Below are 22,131 nucleotides of genomic sequence, written 5' to 3' on the forward strand. Positions count from 1 at the left end.
AGGGTCCTGCTCATGTGTTGGGGGTGCAGGAGCTAGCGGAGCACGCCTATAGGCCCTGTCGAAGGGGAGGGCCACCGCAGGATGACCTGTAAAGGACGTGCCAGGGCAACATCAATCGAGCACCAGTGAGTTAACTGGTGTGTAGAAGGAATGGTGAATGAACTTTTGACTTTGAGTTTAACGCTCTGTGTTGGGTGAGCAATAAAGTTTTGTTGAGTTTGTTGAAGCAAAAACTGGTGCATGTGTGGACTTTTTCCAGGAGAAGGAGGCAACATGGACCCCCAGGGAGTTCTATCCCCATCTGGTCACGTAGCCATGCCAATAATAATAATAATAATAATAATAATAATAATAATAATAATAATAAAACAGCAACACTAGTAGCCTTAATGAGTTGCTCATTTCAGTATATAGCTATTCTCTACACAGAGATATTTCATTTAGCTATTACAGATAATAGATATTGACAGATCTTTTTTTAAAAAAATCTAATCTACTAGCCACGCCAACACTTTGTTTACTAAATCCCATGACAATTGTGGGTGGTACACCACCTTTTATCAGTTTAGAACCCACTGATAATCAGTTTCACTAGGATGACCATGAGTTCTAGTACTATGAAAGAAGCAGACACATGAAAAGGAAATTGAATGCTTATTTGTTTTTCTTTACTTTTCATCTTACCACAAGAAACCAGGGTAATTTGTGATAGTTTATTTTGTCATTTTAGGCTAACAACATTCTAAGTTTGAAAGGTCTTGATTTGTCCATAGCCATCTCAATAGTTCTGTAGCTTTAGTAAGATCAGCTTTAAGATAGTTCTGGTCTACATGTGCAACAAAATGTGATTTAGGGAGCAGAATGGGCTATTGACTTCACACTCTATTGGAGCTCTACAGCATTTAAAAAATGTACTAATGGTTCTTTTTTTTATAAAAAAAAAGTCTTCACCAAGGAAGAAAATATTAAATTCAGAGTTGTTTTGTTTTGTAAAAAGTGGAGGTATTTGAAACCCTTCATCTGTTATCTGAAGTGGTACACTCAATTTTATCAGTGCAAAATTATACCTCTCATTCTGTTATATGTAGACGATAACAGGGGACTTTCATAATATACAATTAGAGTTCTCTAGCTAAGGATTCGAAATACCCCTCCCAGAAATGCAAATCCCAGGATTCCTTGGGAATGAACCATGGCAGTTAAAATAGAATGATAGAACTATAATTGTATAATGTGAAATGGCCCTAAGTCTCACGCATGTCACAGAAGTGATATATTTTATAGGGAGCTAATAGTGACTACTATGGAACACATATCTACTATAATACAGTGGACTCTTGTTATACACTGGGGTTTGGTTCCAAGATCCCCCGTGGATAACAAAATCTGTGTACGCTCAAGTCCCATTAAATATAATTACATAGCAAAATGATGTCCCTTATGAAAAATGGAAAATCAAGGTTTGATACTTGAAATTTATACTTTTTTGGAACATTTTCAAACCGTATATGCTTGAATCCATGTATAAAAAATCTGTGTATAAGAAGGGCTGACTGTAAAATAAATCCCATGGAGTTCATTATGATATCTACTATAAAATAAATCCCATGGAGTTCCCATATAAATGCTATAGGACTGCAGTTGGAGACTACAATACAGCAAGGGTAGCTAACTGATGGTACAGTAAACTTGTAACGGTTTTCTCTAGTTTTAAGGATTAGATACTGCATACTTCAGTGTCACAGTTTTTATATTATACATATAACCTTTAAATGTATTCTACTTTAACCAGTTAAGAATATCTGTTTGTAGATGATGGGAAAGAACTAAGATGAATCTATCACAGGTTTTTTTGGCAAGATTTGTTAAGGGGATATTGCTTTTGCCATCCTCTAAGGCTGAGAATGTGTGACTTACCCAAGCGGGCGTTTTCTCAACATTTATTTTGATAATGGTTTTCTCATTGGATATTCCTGCATTTTGGAAAACGTACTACTAAACACCATGGTAGCTGAGCAAGAATTTGTGAATGGCTATTTCCCACACTGAAATCCAAATATTCCTCAGTCCCACACTGCAAAAATAAATACTACTTTAACTGAAAGAAGACATCTCATTGCTACTTTGCAAGTGACTATTGGAAAAATATTGGCAAAAACATTTCCCAGCCAATAATTCATAACATCTAATTTGATTATAACAACATTTCTAAACATGTTCCAAATCACACAGGCACCATAGGTCAGAGAAAAGTGTATTTTCACACTTTTCTGTTAATGAGAGGCTTTCTTTGTTCACATAAAGCATCCTGTGACGTCTGCAAAGGGGGGAAATCCTCATGGGCTCTAAAGGTATTTTATGTCTTGATCTCTTAATCCTTATGAAAACAGATGTGGGGAAGAAAGCATCCTTAATTTCCTCAGCCAGCATAATTTATCTCTACACAAAACAAGTTCCGCAAAACCTAAAAGTGGGAAGTCATATATACACAATTGTTGTAGTTTGGAATTCCAGGCAGACCTCTTTAAGATCATAAAATTGTCCCCATTAGGAATTGGCTAATATAATTGCAATGTCTGCTTTGGGAAATAGAATAGATTAAGTAACATGGAAGCCTAGACATTTCCCTTCATTTAAAAAAAAGGCTTCATTGCTACTTTGCAATAAAAACATGAGCAAGCTTCAAAGGAAACCCTGTAGGAAAGGTTAATTGCTACTAAAAGACTAGGGTGGACACCGGAGTGTGCATATTCTACACGAACGTGTTATGTTGGCAGGAAAGAATGCACACAGCTAGCACTGGGATGTTCCTGATGAAGATGATAGAGCAGCTCCATGCCAAGGGTAATGCCAGCACTTTAACCTCTCTGGAGCCTGGGGTCAGTTTAAACAGTAACCTGGGCTTCTGTGTGGAACACAAGGAGGAGGCTGCACTTCCACTTGGAAAAATGCTTAACTGTTTAGTATCCTTTTTCCATTCCAAAAGCCATAAAAGATTGCAACAGAATGGTTGAGAGAGCACATTAGGGAATTTATAACAGCCAATGCCCCTTCACCTTCAGCTGCAGTAGCTAATAAGCCAAGTATAGAGACTAGCTTGTAGTTAGCAGGAAAGGCACAATGCAACTGAAGACCTGGCCTCTGTGTATTCAGCAATTCCATGAACAAGATGAGCTAGTGTAGAACGTTTGACGTGCTACAAAATTCAGCATTTTTAGATTGAGATGTTTCCCTCTCTAATTAAAGTCTGTTTCTAGCCCTCAGGACTGCATTAACATGTTTGAAAATGTGGGGGCATTGTGGAAGCTCAGAAGCCAGTGGACCTTAGCAGAGGTTTCAGGTACTGTTGCTGTGGAGCATAGAATCATAGAATCATAGAATTGGAAGAGACCGCAAGGGCCATCTAGTCCAACCCCCTGCCATGCAGGAAATCTAAATCAAAGCATCTCCGACAGATGGCCATCCAGCCTCTGTTTAAAGACCTCCAAGGAAGGAGACTCCGCCACTCTCCGAGGGAGTGTGTTCCACTGTCAAACAGCCCTTACTGTCAGGAAGTTCTTCCTAATGTTGAGATGGAATCTCTTTTCCTGGAGCTTGCATCCACTGTACCTAGTCCTGTTCTCTGGAGCAGCAGAAAACAAGCTTGCTCCCTCCTCAATATGACATCCCTTCAAGTATCTCAACAGTGCTATCATATCACCTCTTAACCTTCTCTTCTCCAGGCTAAACATCCCCAGCTTCCTAAGTTGTTCCTCATAGGGCATGGTTTCCAGACCCTTCACCATTTTAGTCGCCCTCCTTTGGACATGCTCCAGTTTCTCAATGTCCTTTTTGAATTGTGGTGCACAGAACTGGACACAATATTCCAGGTAGGGCCTGACCAAAGCAAAATAGAGTGGCACTATTACTTCTCTTGATCTAGACACTATACTTTTATTGATGCAGCCTAAAATTGCATTGGCTTTTTTAGCTGCCGCATCACACTGTTGACTCATGTTCAACTTGTGGTCTACTTGGACTCCTAGATCCCTTTCACACTTAGTCTCATTCAGCCAGTTCTCACCCATCCTATATCTATGCATTTTATTTTTTCGCCCTAAGTGCAGTACCTTACATTTTTCTGTGTTCAATTTCATTTTGTTAGCTTTGACCCAGCTATCTAGTCTATTCAGATCATTTTGAATTTTGATCCTGTGCTCTGGGGTATTAGCTACCCCCCCCCTAATTTGGTGTCATCTGCAAATTTTGTAAGTATGCCCCCAATTCTGTCATCCAAGTCATTGATAAAGATGTTGAATAGCACTGGGCCTAGGACAGAACCCTGTGGGACCCCACTGGTCACTTCTCTCCAGGATGAAAAGGAGCCATTGTTGAGCACCCTTTGCAACCTTGTATTTGGTCCTCATTGTGACGTACAGAAACAAAATAAATTATGCAGTTATGGCTTCTCCAACCCAACTCCAAGATATCGCAAAGGCATAGCAAGGTATTTGGGTTGTGTCCAGATTTTGTATCACTTAGAGGAGACTCAGTGAACTCAACATGACTTGAATTGATAATGAATAATTTAAGTCTGATCGCTGTCAGTGAATCTATTCTAAGTATGATTGAATCTGTATAAAACATATATGTTAACAAAAATGGTGTAATACAATTCTGAAAGTTATCACCTACCACATTTTCTCGCCTGCTCAGTGGAGGCTGCAATATTTCCAGGTGGAGCTTCAAAGAAATAAATGGAGAAATAGTCTCCCAATAACAAAAAGAAATCTTTTAACCCTCGTGTCAAGCACAAGCGTCAATGACACATGGCTATTTTACTAGCTATATATTGTTAGTATCCATAATCTTTTAGCTCAATAAGGAAGTTTGTATTTAAGGACAGAAAGTTCTGCTTACTTATCATGAAATTTTTCTTTAAAACAAACAGATTTTTAAAGTTACCCCTTTAAGCACCCTGCCGTGTTCAGCATCATTGTAGTAGTACAGGGGGGCTTCCTTCAGGTCCAATTAAGCATGAAGGTGAATGTGAGCTGGACTGGGAGTAGGATGAAGTAGCTAGGCTGGTCACTTGGGTGGGGTTTGGTGCAGTTCCAACCTTGAAGGCCATCACAGTGTTATAGAAGACAAGAGTTGGAACAAGACCCAAATGTCATCTAATCCAACCCCCTACCAATTCATAAAATCCATAGCTTATAGCATCTCCAACATGTAAGCATGCAATGTCTGTTTGCAAATCTCCAATAAAAGAGAGCCTACTACCCACCAGGGCACCCTCCTAGTCTTTTATTAGTTTTATTATTCCAGAAAACCTCCTGGCCTAGAAAAGTTTTCCTTGCTGGGTGAAGCAAATTGGTGGTCCAGGTGAAGCAGTGGATACCTTGCAACTGTGCTGGCTATAAACCCACTCCTACAGGGACTGTGCTAATAATTGTCCATTCTATTAATTCTTCATCCCTATACCACTGCCATGATATGAACTGATCTCTGAGCTCTGCTGTTCAGAGAGCCAGAGGGTTATAAACACAATGGGCCCTCCCCATCCACAGATTCTTTATCCAAGGATTTAACCATCCAGGATTTGAAAATACTAAAAAAAAAATGTAAATTCTGAAAAGCAAACCTTGCCAAAAGTCATGTAATGGATTTCCATGATAGAACAGGAAATTGAATCCTGGTCTCCAGGATCATACTCCAATTCTCAAACCACTACACCATGTTGTCTCTCTACTATATAGATATAGATAAAAATATATACTATAAATATAGTGTATCTATCTATCTTTCTATCTATTATAGAGATAGGGATAGAGATGACAGAGATAGATAGATGACAGATAGATAGTAGATACACTAGACTCCAAGGGAAACTTTGCAACTAACAAACTGCCATAAGCTACTTATTGTAACAGTGGATATTATTTTCCACATATTTGCATAAACTAAGTCATATACAAGTGTGAAGAAATCAAGAGTTTGATTACACATCTGCCACTTCTGTCAAATAGTTGGTTAGACATGCCAGAAGCTCTATAGAATTGCAGAAACCTACTCAGCTCATTAATATTATTCAATGTGAGTTATGACCTGCTTCTAGACAGTTTGATTTTATTGTACTATACAAATACAAATTCTGATAATACCAACTCTGGTATACAAGTTGAAAATGTCAACTGAGTTACTTTAGGGTTGACATATAAGGCTGACATTAGGTGACGTAAGTCAAAATAGAATCAGATTTTTGCCATTTGTTAAAATTCTATAGAGTTTCTCCTGTCTGTAGCAGAGAGAGAGAAATATCAATGGAACCTTTCGTTTTTCTTTTATCTGTATGTCTTGATAGTAGATTTACATAATACAGTACTTACTTTTGCAACACAATCCTACACACACACACACACACACAGGGGGGGGGATAAAGTGTTACCCAGAAATATTTTAAGTGGAAGTGCCTGGCACTGTGAGAAGAGAATAGGCTGTAAATGTATTCATTAATTTCTATTTTGTCTTTTCTGCTGATCAACTCAAGATAGAATACAAGCCAGAATCACCGAAAGTACAGAGAACTCCCAGGTAGTTTCTCATGTAGTCATCAGCTAGAACCAGATCTGTTTAGTTTCAACAAGATTCTTGTATTATGTGCTGTGTTCCAGGATGAAGTCTCAAGGAACAGATTTTTCCCACCCTCAGCTATGTCCTACACCAAAGCCTGTTTACAGTTCCATATCCATGAAGCCCCATCTTGTCATCTGCTCATCCACCCTTGATTCATTTACTTGATTCATTGCTATACTGGAACAGAATCCTGGGTTGGAGAAAGTGTGACAAAAAAAAAAACGCTGAGAAATAATTGTAAAGGAGAAAGAAGATGCACAAGTACATTTTTCTGTGATGCTGTTATGTGATTCTGCTGTAACTCTGCAATCAGACTAGAACTTTTGTGGAATATGAACTAGATTCCTACACATTTACATTTTAGATAGCAAATTTAAAAATCTGGAAATTCAGAGATTAGTATTAGTGGGTTAGCAACACTTGATGGGAAGGGCTAAAACCTGAAGCTTTTATCTGTACCAAAAACTGAGAGCATGTGTGTTTTAACACACAAGGCCCAACAGGACAGCAGAAATGTTTCTGGCCCCAGCTACCTCAAAAATGAAACAACTAAGTGTCAGAAGCAAGAAAACATTGAGTGTGTAAGTTGAAACCACTGAGGTGACAACAGCCAAATTATTATTATTATTATTATTATTAACCTTCATTTATATAGCGCTGTAAATTTACACAGCGCTGTACATACAATCTTTTTAATTGGACGGTTCCCTGCCCTCAGGCTTACAATCTAAAAAGACACGACACAAAAGGAGAAGGGAGTGGTGGAGGGGAAGGGGCCTCTCTAGTAGGATAATATATATAAAATACATAGCAATACAGGAAATGATTCAATAAAACAGACAACAAAGAAACATCAAATAGCAATTGACAAATAAGACTCAGATGTGTAACAGCCAAAGGATAGAGGAGGTACATACAAAACAGTACAGATTATGTTGTACAAAGTGACATTTTGGCTTTTACTGAGAATTCAAGCCTGATTTTCTGTACTTTTCTGTTGTGTGCTTTCAGGTAGTTTCCAACTTATAGTCATCCTGAGGCAATCCTATCACAGGATTTTCTGGGGCTGAAAGTATGTGATTCACTTAAAGTCACCCAGTAGATTTCCGTGGTCAAGGAGGGGTTCAAACCTGGGTCTCCCAACGCTTAAACCATTACACCTTACTGTACTACCCATTCATTTTTCATGTTGGCAGACCCTGGTATCCACAGAGCTGTCCTCCAGAACCATATTTCAAACGGGTCAACCTTCTTCTTGTCATGTTTCTTCTTGTCCCAAAACTGTTGCCCTCAAACTAACCTAGTTTACAGTGGGTTTTTTTTGGGAAAACAAACAGGGAGTGTCTCATAACTGCCACTCTGAGCTTTCTGAAGGACAAACGGACTAAACATTAATGAATAAATAAAAATGAAGCACTGCCTAACAATCACACACATACCACTGTTAGATATATACTGGCTGCCAAAAGAGAAATTATCACAAAGTTACATTCTAAATGTTGACATTCAGTTTATGAATGCATTTAACTCTCTGCAGTCTGACTGAATGCCCATTTGCCAGCCCTCTTCTTGTAAGGATGACTGAAATAAGCATTTAGAGCACCTGGGAAAATAACTATAAATTTTAACATAAATTCTAATTGTTATCATTATAATCTTACAAATCACACATGAGTTCTTTCTATGTGTCACAGCTTTGTCTACCTACAAAAGTGTTGACAAAGAATCACACCTCTCTCTCCTTACAAAATAGAAAGAGAGTGAAGGAGAAAGAGACCTGAGCTACTGAAGAGGCATAATGAACTGCAGAAAAAGTAAAACACACTTAGACTGAACGCTTTGGAAAGTGGAATATAAACCCTTGTGCAAACTAGGTACAGCTGCAGCTTCAGAAAAGATCATTTCTATATCAGTAAGTGATCATTCTGGGCTAGCAGTTAATACCATGTAATAATATGTTAACTGCATGAGAACTCTACATTGTTTCTGGAACATGTCAATATCAGCTTGCACAATAACTAACAGCATTTGGGACTCTGGATAGTGTTGGTTGTGTCTAATTGAGTAACACTGTCTAAGGCAATTGACGTGCACCAGACACCGTCTCTTAATTAGGGGCCAATATTGAAAGACTCCGGGTCAAATTCTGCTTTTCAATTACATGGGTGCTGTTCGCCTTGATGTCAGCAGGAGCTGCACCTGCATACCCCTGTAAGGAATTAAGCATACTGCATTCAATATAAACTATGGTAATTCCTGCAGCAACACAACACTGGATTTATTTGCAGTTTTTGAATCTCATTTTATTTATAGTTCCAATCCAACCAACTTTGGTCAGCATATTTATATTATCTGTACTTCTCTGCTAGAACTTAACTGCAATCATAAACATTGTTGAAAAATTATTTGCAGTTAACAGGATTTGAAGTACCCCATTATATCACCAAAATGAGTGCAAGTAAAGTTTTCTACTGGTTGATAAAGATTGTTCAACAGAATACATGTGCCTCTGGATTTAAGAATATTTTTTTCTGCAAAACATAAAATGCTGGGCAAAAAAAAAAGTAGAATGGAAATGCTAGTTCACAGGTTTTGTATACAGTCGGCCCTTCTTATACACAGATTTTTTATATACGGATTCAAGCATACACAGTTTGAAAATGTTCAAAAAGTATAAATTTCAAATATCAAACCTTGATTTTCCATTTTTTTTATAAAGGACACCATTTTGCTATGTCGTTATATTTAATGGGACTTGAGCATACACAGATTTTGTTATACATGGGGGATCTTGGAACCAAACCCCAGCGTATAACAAGGGTCCACTGTACTAAGCCAATTCAAAGTACATCAGTGGTCCTATTTGTGCATGAATGAACTTTGGAAGTAAAGATTTGTTCTATCAGTAATGATGCTATACATCAAAAGTGGGCCACCATGGAGCTACCAGGGAAATTTCTGTGGGCTCCAGATCCTCATGGTGTCAATTTTTACCTCCAAAGTCCTCCAGCTATTCATGAGTTAGAAGAAAAGAGGTCATTTTGTTTTAATGTTTTATGTTTGTAATGTCTATAATGTTTTTAATGTTTGCAAAGATTGTACAGTGGTGCCTCGGGATACGAAATGATCGGGTTACGAAATTTCCGGGATACGAAAAAGTTGGATTGGCAAAAACTGTTTCGGGTTACGAAATATTTTTCGGGTTACGAAATTCATTTCGGCGCGAAATTCAAATGCTGCAAAGTGCAGCTATAGGCTTTCCAGTGCTAACGGAAAAGTGTTTCGGGTTACAAAATTTTCGGGTTACGAAAGGAATGGCGGAACGAATTAATTTCGTAACCCGAGGCACCACTGTATAATGTTTTGTGTAAAACAATGTTTTTTTTTTTTATTTAAAAAATTCTCTGAATGCTCTCTGAGGTGCATTGGGAGCATCGGTACCACATTTTGGTTTCCTTTGACTAATTTAGATCCAAGAGAGCACTTTTGTTACAAAAGGTTCTCTTGGGCCAAAAAAGGAATGGGGATGGGGGGTCTATAAACACAGCAAATATGCATTCATGCTCCCTAGAGGGCATTTGGGACATGGGGGAGTGCAGTGACCCTCCACCATCTTCAGGGAGGCTGACGTGGCCTCTTAGCCTTCCACAATTGCCCTCCCAGGCTATACATACAAAGCCCCCAAGTGCACTGCTCTTCACCTATGAGTAATGACTCAAAACATGTTTTTTGTTTGTCTGTTGTGTGCCCTCAAGTTATTTCTCACTTACAGCAACCCTAAGGCGAATCTATTATGGGGTTTTCTTGGAAAGATTTGTTCAGAGAAGGTTTCCCATTGCCTTCCCCTGAGAGGAGCCCTGGTGGCACAGTGGTTAAATGCCTGTACTGCAGCCACTCACTCAAAGCCACAAGGTTGCAAGTTCAAGACCAGCAAAAGGGCTCAAGCTTGACTCAGGATTGCATCCTTCTGAGGTTGCTAAAATGAGTACCCAGATGGTTGGGGGCAAATTAGCTTACAGTTGTAAACCGCTTAGACACTGCTTAGGCAGTATAAAGCGGTATATAAATGAAGCTTGTTTTGTTTTGTTTGAGAGAGTGTGACTTGCCCAAGATCACCCAGAGGGTTTTCATGGCCAAGCAGGGAATGGAACCCTGGTCTCCAGAGTCACAGTCCAAAACTCAAATCACTATGCCATGCTGGCTTTCAAAAAAAAAAAAAAAGTCAATACCAGGTAGCAATAACAGGATTTTATTTCAAGCTGCATAATTACTATATAACACAAGGAAAAATAGATGAGAGAAAAATCATCTAGAAAAAGTAGGAAAAACCTAGTACGGAAAGTAAGTTTTACATTTTTTTCTCTCCAGGAGGCTTAAAACTCCATATGTCTGAACCACTCATACATGCTACAGGTTGGTATCCTATGATACAAAGAAAGTTTACACAGTACTGTATTCAAAACTAACATGACAAACCAACTAAAGCCGAACTGGTTTTACTTGCAATGAAATGCAGTTGCCTTTAAGTCTCTGGATAAAATCAGCTTAATTCCTAATATTTTGACTTTAACTCAGCTGTAGAACCATCCCTAAGTGAATTAAACTTTATCTTACAGTTTTTTCTTTTTTAAAAAAAAACACCAGCATATATATTTTAAAAGAAAGTCATTAGTAGAGTTTCATCATTTTAAATCAGGATTTCATCAAATAACACTGAGAATTACACATCTTCCTGTTTAAAAAGAAAGCTGTAATCAAAGATGACTATTCCTCCAAATTACAATACAGACAGATAACAGAATGAATTATAAAACAAAGGTTAGAGACGGAAACTGAGCATTGTAGTGGTAACGACTTTTAATTGGATTCAGTTTATCACATTTTTCAGAGTACCACAGAAGCAGAAGAAAGGATTAGAATTATTTCCACATTTCACTGTTTGGCATAATGAGAAAACAGAGGGAGGTCCTCATCCCTGATGCGTATGGTAAGCCACAGGAGATGTTTAACATGTCAGGATATAGTAGCGTATGGTCTTGAGACACAAACGCATTGGCTCCATTATAACGTAGCAGAGTGTAATCAGTTGGAAAAAAAATCTGCCTAGGTCATGAAGTTTTGTTAGGCAAGAACACAATTTCTGAAATGTAATTTAACCCCTTAGCAGCATCAGTGGCTTGTAGGGTAGACCTACAGAATCTAAGTGCAGCTTTTTATTTTAAGAATGGGAAAAAGGTTTTCCTAATTAATGAAGAAATAGAAATTATGAGGTTTATCAGACGCAAGTTTTTGGCGATTTTTCCTGCCTATCGCGCAATGTTAGCGTCACCAACATTGTGCAATAACGTGAAAGCGCGACGTCCTTCCAGACGCCATTCATTTCTATGGGAGCCCATTGTGCAACGCTCCCGTAGTTTAAGCGTCGTTCCTCCCCTTTTTGGGCATTGCGGGCAAAAAGGGAAGCCAGGTCATGGTCTCCCGTTATCCTCACAAAATCTGTTGTGAAATGGTTGGTGTGGTAGGCAGCAGCGCAACGCAACGCTCAAGTTACTGATTGCAAAGTTCCCATGATGCTGGGCTGCTTTTTGACCCCATTCCCTTCCGGTGGCCTTCCTTTTTCAGGACAACCCCTGGGGGTGGGGTGGCCTTGTCTTGCATGTAAGGAACCCCTTGGGGTCATCCATCCCTGGCCCATTCCTCTTTCCTGCATGGACACCTGGGGGGCTGCAAATGCAAGGGGTTCCTAGGGGTCATCCATCCCTGCCCCATTCCTCTTTCCTGCATGGACACCTGAGGGGCTGCAAATGCAAGGGTCCCCTAGGAGTCATCCATCCCTGCCCCATTCCTCTGTCCTGCATGGACACCTGGGGGGCTGCACATGCAAGGGGCCCCTAGGGGTCATCCATTCCAGCCCCATTCCTCTTTCCTGCGTGGACACCTGGGAGGCTGCAAATGAAAGAGACCCCTAGGGGTCATCCATCCCAGCCCCATTCCTCTGTCCTGCATGGACACCTAGGAGGCTGTAAATGAAAGGGGACCCTAGGGGTTATCCATCATAGCCCCATTCCTCTGTCCTGCATGGACACCTAGGAGGCAGAAAATGAAAGGGGCCCCTAGGGGTCATCCATCCCAGCCCGATTCCAGTGTCCTGCATGGACACCTAGGAGGCTGCAAATGAAAGGGTCCCCTAGGGGTCATCCATCCCAGCCCCATTCCTCTGTCCTGTATGAACACCTAGTAGGCTGTAAATAAAAGGGGCCCCTAGGGGTCATCCATTCCAGCCCCTTTCCCCTCTCCCCCCCGGAAGCACAAAGGTCAGGATGCCACCACAACCTCCAAGGCGCATGCGCAAATATGTTGTTGCGAAATGCGAAATGCGAAAGACAAAAGGAAAGCGCTGGTGTAGTAAATAGTTCCGCAATGCATGATTTCGCATCACGGAAATCGCAACTTTCGCACAATTGTAGCGCTAACATAACGTTACGGGGGAATGACGGAAAAGCAAGCAATGTGGTAAAACATCGCGCGAAACAGTCATTTCACAACGTTCTTTACACTTCCTTAGCGCAATTGCAGGGTCCAAAACTTGAGTCTGATAAACTCCTATGTCTCATTCTAAGTGAATATTACAGTAAAGACATAGGTTTCACCATTTGTTTTGGTGGGGTGAAATTCTACAGTGCCTACTTCTTTGGGAGTTGGGTATTTATTTACTCTTTTTTCTACCCAGCTTGGATGCTCTACACACATTTATATTAATAGTGTGATCCTAAACATGTCTATTTGGAAGTACATCTCACCAAGTTCAGGAACACTTGCTTCCCAGTAATCGTGCTTAAAGCAGTCACTATCAGCAAAAAAAGTGCAGGGTATTATGTTCAAAGTACCGTCTTAAACCAGTTTCAAAAGTTTGCGAGTGTTTCTACCTAATCTACTTGAACCACTTCACTGGAGATCGGAGGACAGATATACATCAGAAAAATGAGAAGGAAGATAACTCTTTGAACACATGTATATGACATTCATGTTTAGCTTTGGATCAATTGTAATCTTGAGATTCTCTCCACTGTCCCATTATTAAGCTAGGTATCTCACAACCTATTTCATTTTTTCAGATCCTATGACTATTCCTATTCCATAGTTTTTTGTGGGGCTTTTACGCTATGTGGCTGTGTTCTTGCCTAATTGCAGGGATTTTCATTTTTCTGTAGCTTCCGCTCTCAGTTTTGGCCCCTATTAATGTAATTTTGATTTTTTTTAAAACGTCTCCAGTATTTTTGCATTTTTTACACAAATAGAATTTCTTCTACCCCTTGCTCTAAAATATGTGCTTCCCAAGCAACCCAATGCAGGAAATCAGAAATTATTCCCCCCGCCCATGTTCCAGGGACCAATACCAACACCAGGGAGACTGGACAATGCATGGCCCAAACCCTTGTTCTGGTGTGAACAGACCAAATGATATCCAGCCCATTCAACACCAGAACTGGGGTATACCACACATATACACCCCTTGTAATGGAGTAAAAAAAAATTTGCTCCAGTTCTTTGCTCCAGTTCTTTCTGGAAGATCTCCAGCATTCTGTTCTGACTGTTGCCCAAGGAGACTCAGGTCCTGTCTCTGCTGAGGATGGGGAAGTCCATTTTATTTGGTCAGGCAGGCAGGGCCTTGGCCTTGCAGAAAAAACAAAACTGGAGCTGCTTTGCTAGAAACTCTGCTCCCTCTTTTCACGCACTCCTTTCATCCCCTCAGATCTATCATGACAATTTTGCTCAATTCCAAACTACTAGTGCCTGGAATGACACCATCTTTCACTAGTATCAGTCAGATAGTGCAAGGTCGCTTAAACTGTTCCAGTTACTAGCTCAGAAAACTTGTCATCTTAGGTCCAGTTTACATATGTATACTCCTCTACCCCTGACACCCCACCAAACACTCTCCATTTTTAACAGCTACACAACAAGCATAAAAGCCTGTACAATAAAAGTTTGTATAAACAAACATAACCCTCTTAATTCCAGGAATGACTGTACCTATTACATTTGGCCTGTGCAGATGGGTGAAAATTACCATTTAGTTTGCTTATAATAATTTAGCAAAATTCACAAGTTTCTTCACATTGATGAAAGAAATAATTAAAATTTTAGAAATTCAAAAGCTGTAGAAAGTGAAACTGACAAATTCTACACCCCCACTTTAATACTGAAAACTGAAGACTTACTCAGAAATGAATGGGGCAGGATAAGGCTCTACCCAAGCTATATACAGTACAAGTGGCATTACTAGGTATGGTGTCACCTGGTGTGGTCATCGTGTCACCCCTTCATTGACCTCCTTCCCCCAACCACACCATAAAGAATCCTTAGTAATGTTTTTTGCACTGATTTTACTTGTACATTGTAATCCCCATATACCACTGAATATAATGCTAATGGTTGTGACATAAACAACTAGCAAAATTAAAATTATACCTTCAATTTACCATATCATACATACAACCTAAATGCTGTGAAGTGAAGATTGGGTTAAAATGTGTTTTTTAAAAAAGAAAATTAAAAAAAAATAAAAAAATTAAAATTTGAAATTTTAATTTTTAAAAATTCTGGGGCCTCTCCTTTCTCCTCTCACTGAGCTTCATCCCACTCCCACCATCGCTTAAAGCATTTTAAAGGGAAGCAGACGAATGCCATCACCTATTTTTGGCTAAAGGTAGGTGTCTGAGGAGCAGTGGTGTTGTCACCCCCCTTAGGGTGTCACCCAGTGCGTTGTGTACCCCCCGCACTCCCCTAGTGATGCAACTGCTATATACTCTAATTTGAATGTCTTAAGAACTGCCTCCCACACGTCCACATGGCCAATCATGAAAAATAAGGTTCCTAATAATACAAGATAATAATATAAAGCCATTGTTTCCTGCATACTAGGAGGCCTACAACTCAATGTGCATATAATGGCGTGCCAATGTCACCTAGGTTCTCTCCTGCTATGACATCCTTTTTGCATTCATAGGCATTCCACAGCAGTGGGCAACTGTGGAAGGGTAGGGTAGGGGGGGCATTAACTACCCAGAAGACCTTGGAGAGTCACACCCCTTGCTTCACTAACTTAACTTACTTGCCCCTAAATGTCCTCTAGAGGACAAGGGGACATTTTCACACACAAAAATTACCCTTCTTGAGCCATTTTAGATCCAGGGGACACTTTTTTTAAACAACAGGAAGCGAGTGGAAGTCACTTTGTGTTTACTTGCTGTTTCACAAAAGGCTGCTCTCTTGGACCTAAATTAGCCCTAGGTGGGCCTAAAACATGGTGGAAATGTTTTCTGTGGGATTTTCAGGCTTTGGGGGCAAAAAAGGTTGAAAAAATAACTTACAATTTTGATTGACCCTGGAAGGGGGGGCAGGTCGCTTCCCAAGGTGGTGGAAATGTCCTCCGCATCCAAGATTTTTGGAGGCATATTGCAATTTTTCTGACCCTCTGGGGTCAAGGGGCACAACAATGGGGGGCATTTATAGCCTGCAGACCCACACTTTGCCCACTCTTGTCCTTCAGGTAAGAATCACAGAATCATAGAGTTGGAAGAGACCTCAAGGGCTATTAAGTCCAACCCCCTGCTCTACAGGAATACTAGCAACTATGTACATGAACACTCCTGGTCTATATGATTAGTCTTGATCTTGCCCCAGAAAATCAGTTTTAAAATTCTACTCTCAAAAAAAAAAAAATCATATTCTTTTATATAGCCAAATGGCCCAAACATTTGATGCCACTTTACACAGAGACAAAAGTGTTTAAGGAGGTTTCATATACATTCTAATTTGCATATAGAAACTGGGTGACTACTGAGTGACTATGATTGTTTCAAAGCAAGTTTTTATTCAACCTTGCCATTCAGCTATGTACTAGCCTCTCAACACGCATACACATAACATACATCAGTTCTGCTTATGGTAGAATAATTTGTGGTTTTGTTGGATATACTGCTGTATTGCCACCTACCAGAATGTCTTTACCCTGTCTTGCCATTGATTTGGGGGGCAAATCATACCCTGGCGAGAATATTTTACACCATTAATTTTGCATTCTGCATGGGAAATCTAAAGACTCATTTCCCACCCCATCACACACTGTCTCTTTTTCACACTCAGCCACCCATCCACCCCCACACACCCCTTCTCAAGTACCAATGATCATCATATGTTTCTGAGGTCATAGTAATAACGGAAGAAAATACTTAGCTGATTGAAAAAAAGTCATGAATAATAAGAGCCAATCCTTTAAAGCACACAAAGCCTTAAAACAGTAAACCATGCCTTACAACAGTATCTTTAGTGTATTTATTATAGCTGGATTTGTTGTCATGGTTTTCTTTCATCTTTTTGTTCAGCTTTTGCCCAATAACGATGCCATATATCTAAAATTATTTTTTGTGAAGAAAACAACAAAATACAAAGTACTGTGTCCTATTGGCTAATATTGAATTAATGAATGGGTGGGTGAGGTTAATGTGTAGGGAAATCCAGTTGATTCGGCAGATTTATTCTAATAGGATGTATACCAAAGTGGGCAATCTCACTCCTCTATTGTGATGGGCAGGGTGAGGAGGTCTACACTCGTGAAAAACGCTGCACTAACCCCAAAGCTGGTGCTGGGAGTCTTCATGATACGTATGTGACTACTTGGGGGGATGATCTGTAGTTTTCAGCCCTTAACTCAACTTTGCTCTGAAGTAAATAAGTAAGGGCTTCCAGCAAACTACAGAGTGCCTCTGATTCTCTTGGCCCTCTGGACAGCTAGATTAGCTGTCAATAGGTTTCCAGGCAGGTTGGTTATTGCCTTTAAAACCTTACATGATTTGGGTTCAGGTTACCTACAGGATCACCTCCTCTCATCTGCCCCATACACAGGTCCTCTGGGGGACATTTACTCCAGTCAGCCAAGACTAGATTGGCAACTGTCAGCCAGAGGACTTTTTCTTCAGCTGCCCCCAGACTGTAGAATAACCTGCCGGAAGAGATTTGACAGCTGAATACACTGTCCAAATTTAAAACAACGTTGAAGACCAGTCTTTTTCTGCAGGCTTATCCAGACGATTTTCAAGCTGTGAATTTTAAATGAGGATTGTTTTAGTATGTACATATCTTATTTGTCCTTTTAAATTGATGTGTGTTTTAACTGATGTGTTTTAAACTGATGTTGTGTGTTTGTTCGTCGTTGTTGTTCCCTGTTTGATCCATGGGGAGAGGCAGGTAAGAGATTTGATTATGATTATGATTATCAGGCCTGGGTCAGCTGATCCTTTTGTCCCCATGCCAAGAGCCACACCACCCTCTCACCCTTCAGAGCTGCCACTGCTGCTTCCTCGTCAGCCAAGCAGATCCCTGCAGATGCCTGGCTGATGCACCCACATTTCTGCTGAAATCTAAATGGGTGCCTGTGCAATCCATGAAAATAAAGTAGAGTTACCCCCTTCTCCTAGATCACATGGCTGGATGCCTCCTGGAGATCTCAAAGCTATCGATCTCAGCCCCCTCTCATCATATGGCTGGACGTCTCCTGGAGACATCACAGCCAGTGATCTCAGCCCCCATCCTAGATCACATGGCTGGAAGCCTCCTGAAAATACCACAGCCATAGGTGCCAACTTCCCCTCCTATATTGCATGGCTAAACCACAAGAGCCACAAGGAGGTTGGGCCTGCTCATTCCCAACCTCTTACAATGTCTCACATTTAGTGATGACTAACTCAGGACCTCTTCAGATCGACCAGTAAGGCCAGCCTGAGGGTGGAGTCAGGCATCACTTCCAGATGATACATGCCCTGACTCCGCTGCCAGGGCACCATGACATCGTGCACTGCTCCACATGGCATCATGGCGTTCCTCCGGCAGTGTGAGTATATGAGCTGCAGCAGCATGGCTATGGCAGCCTTTGCAGAGTGCAAAAAGGAGTCACTTTTTGCAGCTCCTTTTTGTGCCCTGCAAAGGCCAGATTGGGGCCGTGGAGTATGATTGCCATGGCCCCATCCGGCTAGGAAAGGGGCAGCATTGTGTCACCCCTTCGGGGCTGTCTGTCAAGCCCCTTTGCTGACAAACAGCAGAGAGGATGGGGAAATGGAGCATGAAAACAGGGCAACATATACCTTTTCTTTGACCCCCTTGCAGCTCAATGAGCATGAGTTCCAGGGAAACTGTTCCTTCTTTGAGTGCTGTAGGCAGCTGTGGGTAAACCAGCCCTAGCTTGCTTCCTATGCACTAGGCACAGCTATGTTATCTGAAATCTGGCCATAGCACGCAGATTGCACCCAAAATTAATTTCAGTCAAAAGGACTTCTAAAGAATAAGCTTTCCCCAGTGTGACACCTTTGACTTGAACACCCAGCGCTGACAATTGTGAGGAGCATGGGACAACTGTGAGCACAATTAATAGTACATTTTTTATGTCAAGAAACCCCAGTATTTGCCACAACTACCTGGTTTCATACTCAACACACACACACACACACACACACACACACACACACACACACAGATATATCATTTATTGCAGTCACTTGTCACAGGGACCAATCCTGCCCCGGGAGTTTTTGCCTGTGTCGTCTAATCTGGACGACATGAAGCTGGGGGGAAGCAGGGCTTTTTGGAGTGAGCTGACAAAATTTAATAATTTAATTATTGATACATACCAACAAATTAAAAACTTTTTTAAAAGTCTGGCAGGGGGAAAAGTCTGTATTCTGCAAAGTCTGGTAGGGTCAAGATCCTACAGGATACTACAGGGCACCAACAGCAACCTTACCACCTTCATACATAAGAACAGGATATTAGCTTGAAATGTGGCTTGCTCTAAATTGTGGGTTCAGATTTCAGGCTAAGCATACCCAACTTGTAATAAAATTTAGCATTGCAAAAGTCACAAACCAAGTGACTGTTTCTGAACTTTATCATCACCACCACTATCTGGAAGCATCTCTGATAATACTTTACTGTTTATGTATATTTTATGACTTGTAACACCTCTTAAATATTTTTCAAGATGCAGCACATCATGATTTGAACATGTACTGTATAGGCATCCACCGAACAACTTCAAAATGATCAAACACATGCTTTGTTGATCTCAACAATATCAAGGATGACAACATTTGGAGTTTGTGGGGGAAATGGTAGATGACTACTGCAGAAGTATTTCCCCACTGTTTGTGGGCCCTGACATTTGAAAGCAAACCTTTAATTTTTACACAAACATCTCCTAGCTGAATTGGTACCTGGCTGTGATAGAAATGAAGTCATATTTTGAAGAAAGCCCATCATATCCATCCAGACAATAAACATGGTCATGGATGGGGATACTCAGTTAAATAGATGTTTGTCTGGAAGAATCATCATCTGGCTAGCATCTCTGCTGGATGTTTCTAAGCAGCTAACTGATGTATACTAAACAAATTTGGTTTGGCTGGAGCTAAAGCCGCCCTGTGGAAATTCTCAACATACATTTGTTTGATTGAGCTGTCATTTTCAGTTGATCTGCTGATGATCTGTGTCACTTTGTTTAAATGTCCTTGCATTTTTTTTCTTTATACAGCAAAAAAGAAAAAGAAAAACAGAAGAAGAAGAAAAGAGAAAAGAGAGGCACGCTTTCTGTGATGGATTAAATGGAGGTGAAATTTGAGAGTTACTCCTGTTTTCGATTTCTGTGTTCTCAGACAGGTGGGTCTGGAATGACAAAGAACTTCATATGCCCACAATTGAAAAAAACAGAGTGAAGTAGATGCCCTATGATTTAAAACATCCACAGATGTGTCAGCTTCCAAATGCTCCTGTTTTGAAGAGTTGTTGGAATCAGTAACTGGAACAACAAATATTATTTATATATACTGGAGTAAGCTAAGCTCCTAATCTTATAGCCACACATCAAAATCTTCACATATCCCAAAGCCATCATTCACACACACACACACACACACACACACACACACACACGATCTCAATGTACCTTAGAGGCTTCTATGACTACATTTTGTTCTCCTTCAGTTCTTCCTTTCCACTGTTTCACCACCACTGCCATCTTTGCATCCTCAACCTTACTCCTTACTCAAATTGATTTAACATACTGCTCCACTCTGCTCTCCATGCCTTCTTCACATCCGCTACTATTTGGCCTTCCACCATACTGCTATTTATCATTATCAATTGAAAATATACAAATCTAAGGATGTAGCCACACTGCAGGATTAAAAAAGTTTGACACCACTTTAACTGCCATGACCATATTCTCAAAAATCCTGGGATTTGTAGTTTGATGAGGTATTCAGGCTGTCAGAGAGTTGGGTTTCTGTATATTTTTGGAAGGGTTTTTTCTGTATAAACCTTTGTGGGTAAAGTGTTGTGTTTTTACTTCTTTCACAATAAATAATGAGCTATGAAAAATCTAACTAGGCATTTGAACATAATGAAAATGACCACCATTTTGATTCCTTTAAAAATTCTGATAGACATGTTTACTTTTTAGCTTCCATGTCCAGAACATTCCAAAATACAAATGTAGCAAATCAGGGAAGCATGCACTTTCCACTTGTTTAAGGGAAATTGTTTACATGAAAATCATGACTATGTGTGATTAGGCTGAAAGGGGAATACTGCTCTCTGTGTGTCTTAATATTTATTAGTCCAATGACATGGGAGGGGAAGACACAAGTTGGAGCATGTTAATAAGAGTGCAAATGGGGCCCCATCCAGATTTCTCATTGATTTATATTTAAGGGAAGTTAAAACTGTGAGGAAGCTGTTGCCCAAATTATGCAGAACTTGGAAATGTTATTGTTTGTATGACCATTCCCAAAATCTTCCTGCCAGTGTGGCAAGAGATTTCATGCTAAGTGTGGCCAACTTGTAATAAAAACAGATTATTATAAACAGTGACTATTAATCACTGTTGTTGAACTTTATCAGCATCACAACATCTCCAGCATGCCATAATGCCTATGCCATACAACTATAAGATGCAATGATTCCGGCCTCCTGTTCCCCTCCAACTATGCTCTGACTGTGTGGGGGAGAGGCTTGCATACCCTAATGAAGTTGTGAACTATGCTGCTGGTGGTATAATAGCCACCGATAGGGCCTCCCATGCCAGACAGGTCACAACCAAAGGGTCTGACCAAGAGCACCAAAGGGCAGGATGGGCTCTCTAGACTTATGGCAACCATCCTAGGAGAAGGAAAACTCTAATCCCAAACCCAGGCAGATGGTGCTCGTCTAACCCTGTAAGGTCAACCATCTAAGAGAAGGAAACTCTAATCAAACCTACGACCCAAGGACCTCGCTGCCATCGTCCATGCTTGTCAAGGCCTCAGCAGTCGAACCTTTGGTTTAAAGGGTGAGGCCAGTTCTGTGCACGCTGCGCTTCACCAGAAAAATCCATTGCACAGGCTCGAAGGATACATCCAACGTCATCAACACGCCTGTAGAAAGCACGGATGAGTCCTTCCTGAATCTTCGTTGACGAAGTAAAGC

The 22,131-nt window shown here is 40.5% G+C and overlaps 1 protein-coding gene across 7 annotated transcripts in view; it reads right to left on the reverse strand.

Annotated features, from left to right (window-relative positions):
- MECOM (MDS1 and EVI1 complex locus) overlaps positions 1 to 22,131 on the reverse strand; it is a 406,876-nt gene that overhangs the window by 376,720 nt on the left and 8,025 nt on the right. The window lies entirely within an intron of this gene.

Source organism: Sceloporus undulatus, chromosome 3 (assembly GCF_019175285.1).
Source record: "Sceloporus undulatus isolate JIND9_A2432 ecotype Alabama chromosome 3, SceUnd_v1.1, whole genome shotgun sequence".
Taxonomy (NCBI): Eukaryota; Metazoa; Chordata; class Lepidosauria; order Squamata; family Phrynosomatidae; genus Sceloporus; species Sceloporus undulatus.